This window comes from Rhinopithecus roxellana, chromosome 15 (assembly GCF_007565055.1).
Source record: "Rhinopithecus roxellana isolate Shanxi Qingling chromosome 15, ASM756505v1, whole genome shotgun sequence".
NCBI classification, from domain to species: Eukaryota; Metazoa; Chordata; class Mammalia; order Primates; family Cercopithecidae; genus Rhinopithecus; species Rhinopithecus roxellana.
In genome coordinates, this window is record NC_044563.1 from 41905863 (window position 1) to 41917625 (window position 11763).

The 11763-nt window shown below is 36.9% G+C and overlaps 1 pseudogene; it reads left to right on the plus strand.

The window, feature by feature from the left end:
• The first annotated feature begins 5618 nt into the window (after positions 1-5618).
• Positions 5619-11412, plus strand: LOC104677797 (annotated as a pseudogene).
• Positions 11413-11763: the final 351 nt, after the last annotated feature.

Genomic DNA, 11763 nt, shown 5'->3' on the forward strand with positions numbered 1-11763 from the left:
CAATGTGTGCATAGAGACAGCACAATATCTAGTACATCATAGCCCATGTACCACATTGTCCCCTTCCTTTTTCTAACATATTTCTCTCCACTCTAACAGATAAGAGGTTTCAACAGAAAATGACTGGGGTTGTGGAAAAATAGACAATAAATGGGTAAAACAATTGAGAAACAATTTTTAAAAAAAAGGGTTAAAGAAAAGATAGCCCTGGATATTCAGAGTCCAGAAAGAAAAATATAACTTGTTGGAAAATTACTAAATTGTGTTAACATTGGAAAAAATATGCACAATTCTCTCCATGTGAGCAAATAAAACAAACAAAATGTCAAAGGAGTTATAATTACTGGGTTTTAAACAGTATTTATCATAGAATGGCATTTTTATAAAAACTTTAAAATTTCCAGAATTAAATAAAGTCAGATTTCTACATATGTTAGGAAGCAGAAATAGATCACCAACTTTCATACAAAGATTTTGCAATAAGTTTTAGAACCCAGATGAAAAAAACAGTCTATTACAAGATTCTGAAAAATAGATTTGTAATTCAACAGAAAACCTGGCCGTGCGCGGTGACTCAAGCCTGTAATCCCAGCACTTTGGGAGGCCGAGACCGGGGGATCACGAGGTCAGGAGTTCGAGACCATCCTGGCTAACACGGTGAAACCCCGTCTCTACTAAAAAATACAAAAAGCTAGCCGGGCGAGGTGGCGGCGCCTGTAGTCCCAGCTACTCGGGAGGCTGAGGCAGGAGAATGGCGTAAACCCTGGAGGCGGAGCTTGCAGTGAGCTGAGATCTGGCCACTGCACTCCAGTCCGGGTGACAGAGCGAGACTCCGTCTCAAAAAAAAAAAAAAAAAAAAAAAAAAAACCAGAAAACCTTGTGGTAGATGTAGGTTTCAGATGCTAGAATGAAAACAGTCTCATGTACAAAAAACTATCTTTTTTATTAAAAGGAGAAGCACTGGAAAATGAAGAAGTATTCCAAATTGACTGGAGTGTCCATTATCCACATCATGGATTGTTCCTGCCTATACCCATCTCTACTCTCTCTTCTGGATTGGTTAGGACTTTTGGAACCTACAAAATGCCAACTCTAAAGGGAATTACTTTCTTATATTTGTTTCATGGTCTGAGACTCAAGTAGGAAAACAGGTTGTTTCCTTCATAATGTCACAGTAGACAGAGATAGGTCTGTAATGGAAAGCTCCTAATTTCCAGTGCTCTAGGCTTCACCTGCCTAAAGCTGAGTGTTTGAATGAATAAGTGAATGATGTGGTGCAAAAAGTGGTTGAAATAAAATCAGAAGCTACCCTCCCTTCCTTTCTCTCCTTGCCCCAATTCCTTCCTGATACACAGCATCATCAGACCTTGTAATGGAGTATCAGGGCCCCACCAGGGAGCTCCAGAATCTCAGCAGAGAATGTCTGCAGGATCCAGTCCATGACCTGAGGGTTTCACAAGTTTCCCACTCGGAGTCCAGGACTGAGCCAACAGGGCCCCCACAAACAACCAGCGCAGATCTTACTTCTGTGTGGACACTTTGATTAATTACTTGGATTTATTGAGGTACAGAATGTATATACAGGGTGGTCAGTCAGTCAGTGGTCTTGGACAGTAAACTGACAATAGAATAAGAAAGTCTGTTGTTCAATTTCTTGTATTTAATGAAATACAAACTCTGGATGATTTTATGATGGGTCAACGTGAGTACATGCACTTAATTCATATGTGAATCTCCCTAACTATACATATATCTTATGGCTTCTGATTTTGTCTTTAAACCTTGGGAGTCATGGGTCTGATAGATTTGTCTTCACTGTTTTGACAGTCTTGACCATAAGTCTTCTGGACCATTGGCAAAGAACTCCTCTGTCAGAAGGTATTTAAGTAGTCCATTCTGAAATCTCTTTCTTTAAAAAAATAATTTTCATATAACTACAGAAAGATTTGTTACAGAAATAAAAATATAGTCCATGCCTATCTTTTGGTTTCTGTATTTGTGAATTTGCCTATAGCCTAAAAGTTATTTATGATCACCAAAATAATTCCTGTCTTGCACTCCTAGTCATTGTAGGACATCATGCACTATGTGGAGAAAAATGTTAAAATAGTGACTCATCTTTCACCCGTGAATCTGGCGACGTTTTGTAAATTCAATGAGAGACCCCAAGTTAGTGGGTTTATTTGGTTAATCAGTGGTTTCTCTTAGAGTGGTAGAAAATAGAAATCAAAAAGGAAAGTTTTATCTTCTGTTGGACTTCTCTGGAAATATAATATAAATGTACTAAAGCAGTATTTAAGCTGGATGAGGTGGTTTATACCTGCACTCCTAGCTCTGTGGAAGGCTGAGACCGGAGGACCACTTGAAGCCAGCTGTTGGAGAACAGCCTGGGCTACAGAGTCATACACTGACTTTACCAAAAATTTCAAAAAAAAAAAAAAAAATTGGCGAGGTGATATAGTGTGAGCCTAAAGTCTTAGCTACTTGGGAGGCTGAAACAGGAGGATTACTTGGAATTCAAGGTTGCAGGGAGCTATGATTATGCCACTGCACTCCAGAAGGAGACGAGACCCTTTCTTTAGAATAAATGAATGTGCACTTAGAGGAATGCCTGTATCATGGAAGAAACCCAATAAACAATATAAAATGCATCTTAGTTTATTTCTAGCCTGTGTCTCCCCTGACAGGATTTATGTTACATATGATTCTTTCAGCACTGGTTTTCAGAATGAAAGTGTGATAATAATTTAATCAGAACTGCAGAGGCATGTTCTAAATACTGCATAAACCTAATCATCTTTGTCTCCACCTTTCAGAATGCTCTAAACACCCTTAAAGAGGTGGATGTGATCTTCACAGATTCTTATAAAAGGAGGCAGAAGAGACAAGTTCAGTTTTCTCCGAAAGAGAAGGACAGCACTTAGAACTGCGTTTTGGTGACCTCTGAAATTCAGTACTGCAGTGAATGAGCTTCTGACCTGGAGGAGTACTTAACAAAATTATTTTTGACAGAATCGCTGTGGGAACCATTAAAAGAACTCCAGGGTGAGTGAAACATATTGATAAAATTATATCATGTTTCCTTTACACAATAATAAATTTGAGTGTTAAAAATCTCATTATCTTAAATCTACACAATGATACCATTTGTAACTCCTGTTGTTACCATAGATTTTATCAATTATGAGGATATTAATTGTTATTTTGTGTTTTCTATGATTGTTTAATAAGGTTTTGAAAAACTTTAGTGTTTACTGCAACAGATATGTATGCATAATGAATACATGGAATTGATACATATATGTACACATAGGTGTTTGTATATGTTTGTAATGAGTGTATTAATATTGTTGAATTCAACTGAGAATACATTAATGCCTAATGTAAGTTATGTGCTTTCATAACATTCAGGTTTTAGACATGACTTTTAATTAGTAAGGTAATGATGAGCGATGCAAAATAATGAAACCAAGACAATGAGAAAGCTCCCCAAAATATCCTACTTTAGAAATCAAAACACAATTTTTCGACCAAATAAATTTACAAGACCTAATTTGATATGTGATTGTGATTGTCATCTCACTTGAGTCTTAATCTTATCAAACTGTGAAAAATTTCTTAAAATGTCTTAGATGAGCTTTGGAAAATATTTGTAATTCTAATATTTTTCACTTCTTTCACTTAAATTCAGAAGTGATATCAAGCAAAGCAGTGTAAAGGACTTAGAATTGCCAAAACAAAGTTTATAGTTTCTGTATTAGTCAGGGTTCTTCAGACAGAACCATAGGACATATATGTATATGTGTGCGGATATATTCATGGGCCAATCACAAACTACATATGATGGTCCCATAAGATTATAATACCAATACGTTTACTGTACTTTTTCTGTATTTAAATATGTTTAGATACACAAGTAGCTATCATTGTGTTACAATGGCCAACAGTATGCAGTGCAGAACATACTGTACAGGTTTGTAGCCTATTGTAGGAACAATAAGCTATAGTGTATACCATAGGTGTGTAGTAGGCTACAGCATCTAGGTTTGTGTAGTATATTCTATCATATTAAAACAATAAAACTGCCTGGCTGGGCACTGTGGCTCGTGCCTGTAATTCCAGCACTTTGGCAGGCCAAGGCGGAGAGATCACTTGAGGCCAGGAGTTCAAGTGCATCCTGGCCAAGATAGCAAAACTCCGTCTCTACAAAAAAAATACAAAAATTAGCCAGGCCTAGTATCACGTTCCAGTAATCCCAGGTGCTCAGGCACCTGAGGCAGGAGAATCGCTTTGACCCTGGAGGCAGAAGTTCCAGTGAGCCAAGATCACTCCACTACACTTCAGCCTGTGTGACACAGAGAAACTCTGTCAAAAAAAAAAAAAAAAACCTAAAAACACCTGACACATTTCTCAGAACATACATCTGTGCACAAGCTATACATCATTCTACATGGGACAGAATTCATCAGGAAAATTAATTTGCTTGATTATGGAGTCTAGGAGTTTCAATATAGGCTGTCTTGAAGCTGGCATCCTGAGGATACTGGTATCCTGGCTAAGCTCAAGTCTGAAAGCCTCAGGACCAGTTTCAGGAGAGAGACGGAAGAGATTGCCTTTTCTCTGCCTTTTTCTTTATATCTGAGCTACCAGCCTATTAGATGGTGCCCACACACATTGAGGGATGAGGCTGCCACTCAGCTCACCAACTCACATGTCTCTCTCCTCTAGAAACACCTTCACAGACTCACCCAGAAACAATGATTCACCAGGTCTATAGGTATTGGTTAATCCAGTCAGACTGATACCTAAAATTCACCATCACCCCATGGAAATATAATTACACCTCTCTGAGTCTAACAGAAACCTCCTATATGTTAGTTCAGAGTTTTCACAGCCCTAGAGGAAGTTAATTTAATCTGCACGAAAATAAAAAGACCCAATATCTTTAATAATTTTTCTTTTCTCTACTAGTAAACCTTGATTGGTTTAATTGCAGTCTTTTTCTTTATTTGGTTGGTTGGCTGGTTTTTTTTTATTTTGTTTTGATTTGGGTTTTTGTTTTTAATGTAATTTAATTTAATTTTAAGTCCTGGGATAACTGTGCAGGACATTCAGGCTTGTTAGGTAGGTAAACTTATGCCATGTTGGTTTGCTGCCCAGCTTTTGCGTCCCTCTCTAAAAATAAGTCATAGAACCCTCTGTCCATCTTCTCATATTCTTTAGCCCAGGCAGTTTTTTCCCACTCTCTCATAGTCATTCATCAGTTATTTGAAAGAAAAATAGGGACAACTATGATTTGTTCTGACCACTTAGAATCAAAACCCAGTTTCCAGATTCACATTCAGAAAATTGGTTAATGAATAGATTAGTAGTATGTTACAGACAGGAACTAGGACAAGAAGGGACTGTGAGTCATCTAGTTAGTAATATCTACTCTAAAGCCGGGAGAATCCCTCTGTGTGTGAATTTTTAAGTTTGTAACAGAAGAAATAGTTTGTTGTACTTTAATGAACACTGTCAAGAGAAGAAACTATAGCTATCACATATCTCCACATGTTTAGAAGCCTTTCATCAACTCAGGCCCCAAAATGACACATTTCTCTGTCTTCCCCAGAAACATGAGTTCTGGAATTTTGCAAGTCGTCCAGAGGGAGCTCACCTGCCCCATCTGCATGAACTACTCCAAAGACCCGGTCAGGATGGACTGTGGGCACAGGTTTTGCAGGTCCTGTTTCTACCTCAACTGGCAAGACATCCCACTTCTTGTTCAGTGCTCTGAATGCAGAAAGTCAACACAGCAGAGAAACCTCAAAACCAACATTCATTTGAAGAAGATGGCTTCCCTTGCCAGAAAAGCCAGTCTCTGGCTATTCCTGAGCTCTGAGGAGCAAATGTGTGGCACTCACAGGGAGACAAAGAAGATGTTCTGTGACGTGGACAAGAGCCTGCTCTGTTTGCTGTGCTCCAGCTCTCAGGAGCACCGGGATCACAGACACCGTCCCATTGAGTGGGCTGCTGAGGAGCATCGAGTAAGTGATGCCTCCGAACATCTGTTTCCATAAAGGACACATGAAATTCCTGTGGGTCTATTTTCTTGGAGATTGGATCAAGCCAACTCTGCCTCCCTTTAAGCAGCTCTGTTTGGGCTTTCTTAGCTTCAAACCTCTGGGCTTTGACAAACATGAAGGGAAATGAAGGAAATGCCATTTACTAGGGGCTTATCTGTCGCTCATTCTGGGCTCCCTCCCTGTGTCACAGTCTGCACTGGTGCTTCAGTTTATGGTTCTTTTGCAGGAGAAGCTTTTAAAGAAAATGCAGTCTTTATGGGAAGAAGCTTGTGAAAATCACAGAAACCTGAACATGGAAACCACCAGAACCGGATACTGGAAGGTTAGTCCTGTACTACTCTCCCTTCTCCAGGAACTTATGGTGGGCAAATGGGTGACTCTCAAACTAGGAACTTGATAGCAAACTGTATTGTTTCTGGGATTCAGAAAAAAAAAAAAAAAAAAAAATATATATATATATACAGAGAGAGAGAGAGACACAGTGGCCTCATTTCTTATATAGAATAGTATGCTTATTAGGTAGGATTTCTAAGAAAACCACTGATGTCACCCAAAGCATGCTGGTTTGTTTCCTTATAAACTTGTAGCTATACACCAAGAGATACAAGAATCTGGGATACTTCTCACAGCATTCTATATGTGCTGGTTGGATAAATGCTGGGCACAAGATTTATTTGGCAGTCATGGAAAGCTCAAGTGAACCTTCTGAGGCTGGGTCAGCATTAATCTGAATGCTGGTGGACAAGTAGTATTTGGAATTGTATGGAAAATTTGAGGTAGAAAAAGTGACGGGGGAAATCTAGGGAAATCATGAAATTAGGAATCTCAACTAATTAATATTGAATAATACATAACATATGATGAGAAAAGTGGTGAGAAACACAGATTTGTGTCTTGAGGGAGATGTGTAAACATACCAGAAATATGGGAACTAGTATCTAAATATAAGGAGAACTCTGAGGACTTCAGAAAAATATTATAAGTAATTTTCTCTTTGTGGATGTATATTTTGAGGGTATGATAGCTAATATTAGTTTGTTGAAAAGTATTTTATGAGAATCTAGTCTATGTTGAATATTAAATTAGAAAATATACTAGTAAAGAAGAAAGGAAACACTTTTGTTCTCACAAATCATACAATCCAAATGAGAGAGTCAAATGGTCAATATGCAAATACATGTAATGAATGATGTACTTGAGTGTTGTAAGTTTTTTTGTTGGAGAATAATCAAGCAGGGAAGTAGAAAAGGACAATACAGGCCAGAAACTGGAGATGAGTGTCTGAATTTTATAACGGGTGGTCAGAAAAATGTCTCACTGAAAAATTCAAATTGAAACAAAGTTTTGAAGAGGAGAGGGAACAGAAATGTGTGTAGGGATATATATGTGGACCATGAGTGTGTATATATGTATATGTATGTATGTGTCTGTGTATTTGTATATATCCATATACTTCCAGTTAGAGAGAAGAGAATATGCAGTAATTTTGAGTCTGTGTATATTTGGAGGCCTGAGGAACCACAGAGAAGTCTATGTTTCAGATTGGGATGAGTTAGAGATAGAATGGAAGGAAATGAATTCAGAGAGACAAAGATGGCCAAATCATAAATGCAACCTTATTAGGATAGGTTTTGCGGGGTGAAATGCATTTAGCTGGACATGCTAGTCTAAGGTCATTTCACATAGAATGAGTTTACGCAACTTGCCATGTGTCAATGAAACAGAAATAATTATTTCCTTTCTAGTAACTATAGCTCTATACTCCAACTCTTAAGCATGAACTGTTCTTACTTTTCAATAATATGGGCTGGAATAGCGAAATTCAAATTGTGTTTTTTTTTTTTTTTTTTTTTATTTCCAACTACCTTAGAAAACACATTATCTTGAATAAATTTAATATAATTTGTCAGATACATCTATGTTGATCTTTATGCAGAAAGAAAGAAAAGGAATAAAATTTTGTGAATTCTAAGAACTGGCAAGACTCAGGTCTAAACTATTGGATGTTCAAGAGACAAAAGGAATCAGTGAGATTCCATAGGAGATAGATAAATACATTTCTCTTTTGATTAACCCATTATTGTTGCAGGATTATGTGAATTTAAGGCTAGAAGCAATTAGAGCTGAGTATCAGAAGATGCCTGCATTTCACCATGAAGAAGAAAAACATAATTTGGAGATGCTGAAAAAGAAGGGAAAAGATATTTTTCATCAGCGTCATTTAGGTAAAGCCAAAATGGCTCATAGGAGGGAGATTTTTAACAGGAATGTATGAGGAGCTAAAGGAAATGTGTCATAAACCATATATGAAACTACTTCAGGTACGAACCCACAATGTGGTTCAGGTTTTTGAATATTCACATGTATAGGTATTTTCCTCATGGCTGAAATCCATCTCCCTACCTTTATTTCCATGACGTGTTTCCAAAAACACATTCCACTCCTTTGGGTCCACTCATTTGGGTAACTGGTTCAGCTGAAGATGACTGAGTAGGTGTTGCGAGGTTACCACAGAGCATAGACCCTTTGGGCCTCTTCTCCCTTCACTTATTTATAGAATGTCTTCAAGATTCAGACTTTCCCAGGATGTTAATTAATGATAATACAACTGACTGGGTTTTTCATTACAGAAAAAAAAGAAAATGCTTTCAAGAAAAGAAGACGGCAGGAGAATAGTATCTTCAGAAACTGAATACAAATCTCACACTGAACTTAGTGAAAGATGCATCTTGTGAAATGCACTAAATCTTTCTTATTTTTTTACAGGGTTTTGGAGACATTACACAGGTGAGTGTGTACCTACATTATTGCATATGTTCTTTCAGATTCCACAAATATCAAAGAAGGCTCTAGTAAGCTCATGGCATAAATAATTAAGATATTGATATCACTTTTTTTTTTGCATCTACTTTCGTTCCCACAACTTAAAAGACAAGGCCAAAAAGTAAATAAATGAATACAAGAAGAGTGAACTAAAACAAACATTTTTATTCCTGCTTTCGTTTTATTACTTAAAATCCTGCATAGGTGAAAGATAGAGTTTTGTTTTGTGGATGGTAAGAAAGTCACCAGAGGAAGCAGGAGAGAAGAGGGGGAAGTATTTTAGCAGTGAAAATGTGTTGATGTTTTGTTTTTTATACATATATACATATCAGTTAAGAGTTCTGAAAAATAGATTGAAAAAAACTGTGGAGTGTTAGAAGTGTATAAGTCTCTAGGGAAGCTCTTTGCTAAAAGGCAGATCTCCCTGCCTAGAACAAGTTTCACATCCTTTATGTTGAAAAGGAAGCAGTGGATACAGCGGTCTCCACAGAACCCTGCTATTTCAAAGATGTCCGGGGAGTCTGCCAAGAAGTGGAACTCAGAATTTCAATTCTAAATATTCTCAAGGCCATAAAGCTGAGGGAAATTTACACATTTGGGGCAAAAAAAGAAAGATCAGATTGAATTCTGACTTAGACTCTTCCATCATGCTTTGAAATTTAGAAACTCTAAATAATAATTAATTTTAAAAAAGGAAGTAATAATTTTTGAATTATCAAATGTGTAGATTCAAAGGATTCTCATGAAATGTCTTTTACATACAAATAGTGATTCTTATTTATTTTATGGCTGTAGGTGTGGTAACTGCAGGTTTTTCCTTGCACGAGTGAGTCCGTACTGCTGCATAAGCCCCAGCCTCTGAATCTAGAGCTCAGTTCAGGGCCCATCGCTGGACTGATGGACAGGCTCAACCAATTCCGAGGTAAGTCTCCACCCACAGGCAGCACTCTCACTTTAAATATTATTATTGTTAGGATCACATAGGTAATATTTCATCCTTTATCAAATATTTTACTTCGTTAAGACATAGGTGAACAATATAACCATGCACCCCTTTGGTGTCTGTGTCTATTTATAGTCACATTTATAGTATTAAGTTTGAAAGATGGTGAAAAGCAAATACTTTCTGGCATAATATGTATTGAGTTATATAATGGGAAAAAGGAGTAGGGTAGCAAATTTCAAAAAGGAGCAATTGAAATAATGCTCAGAATGCAGGTGAATTATTTAATGTTAAATAAAAAGTTGTACATTTCTTTAGTGTATTTGTTTGAACTGCTAAGAACTGTTCTTCGGGGGAATATAGTTTACTGGAGATTCTTGGGGATTTTGTATTTTTTTAATGGGTATATATTCATATATTGCAAACATTTGAATTAATGGGTAAAAATAAAAGGAAGAAATCATTTTGTGAATATAAGTAAAATTACAAATGAAAATACATTCAATTTAATTGCAATATGAGGAGCTACATGTTAAGTCTAAAATCCAGTTTCTGTCCAGAGCTAGCATGGAGGACCACAGAGAGACTGGTCAAAGATTTTGCAGGAATCTGCTTTAAATTATCACTTATAACATGTACATATGCATTTTTATATAGATATCTAGAGCAGTTCTTGAGTAAGTGAAAATCTTCACATTCTTTCCATCAAAATGATAGCACTAGCTTTTAAGAATAAGAAACATTTCTAAATAACAATCTTGATAACAGCATAGCATTTAGGGCATATAATGTGTACATTTTACTTTGAAAATTGGATTGAAAGAAGCTGGTCTCACATTTGGCTCTCAATATGTAAGTTTTCAAAAAAAATTCATATCTGTGGTTAGGGTTTTGTTTGTCCTGTATATAATATTAATCATCTCTATACTTTACTAGAAGTTACAATGAAACTGTCTTTCTGACTTTACATTTCCTGGTAAAGTAACATCTTGATAGAACAATTCTTTTTTTCTAATTTACACATGTCTATGCATGTTTTCTCTCTCTCTCTCTCTCTCTTTTTTTTTTTTGCAGTGCATACTACTCTGCATCATGAAGAGTCCAACAGTCATATCTTTTGATATGAAATATTGGGAAGCATGTATGTTGGATGTGACCATCAAGATGTGCCCTATATCACTGCAACACCTAGAAGTTTTCTTGCATGGGGTGCTCAGACTATCACCTCTGGCAAATATTACTGGGAGTTCCATGTGGGGGACTCTTGGAATTGGGCTTTTGGTGTCTGTCTGTGATACATATTGGAAAGAGAAGAATCAGAATGAGAAGATAGATGGAGAGGAGGGACTCTTTCTTCTTGGGTGTGTTAAGAATGACATTCAATGCCATCTCTTTACCACCTCCCCACTTATGCTGCAATATATCCCAAGACCTAACAGCCTAGTAGGATTATTCCTGGATTATGAGGCTAAGACTGTGAGCTTCGTTGATGTTAATCAAAGCTCCCTAATATACACCATCCCTAATTGCTCTTTCTCACCTCCTCTCAGGCCTATCTTTTGCTGTATTCACTTCTGATCAGACACAAATCCGAAATGTGTTCACATGCTGTGGGAACCCCTTTATTCCACGAAATCCTCTTCCTTGTGCCTTAACATACACAACAAATAGGCTCTATTTTATGTCTTGAACTGCCTTCTAATGTTATCAAAACTCATTTATTGTGTTACTATTAAATATGCTGAAAACACTAAAAGTATATGTATTGGTTCTTTATTAACTAGTTTTTGAAAAATCATTACTCATAACCATAGCATACAGTATATTCTCTTTTTTTTTCTTCATTTCTGACTGTCACTGAGTGAAATAATAAATGACAGACATGTCTGAATGAAGTAGAAATCAATGGAAGACAGTCAGGAGCTTGTG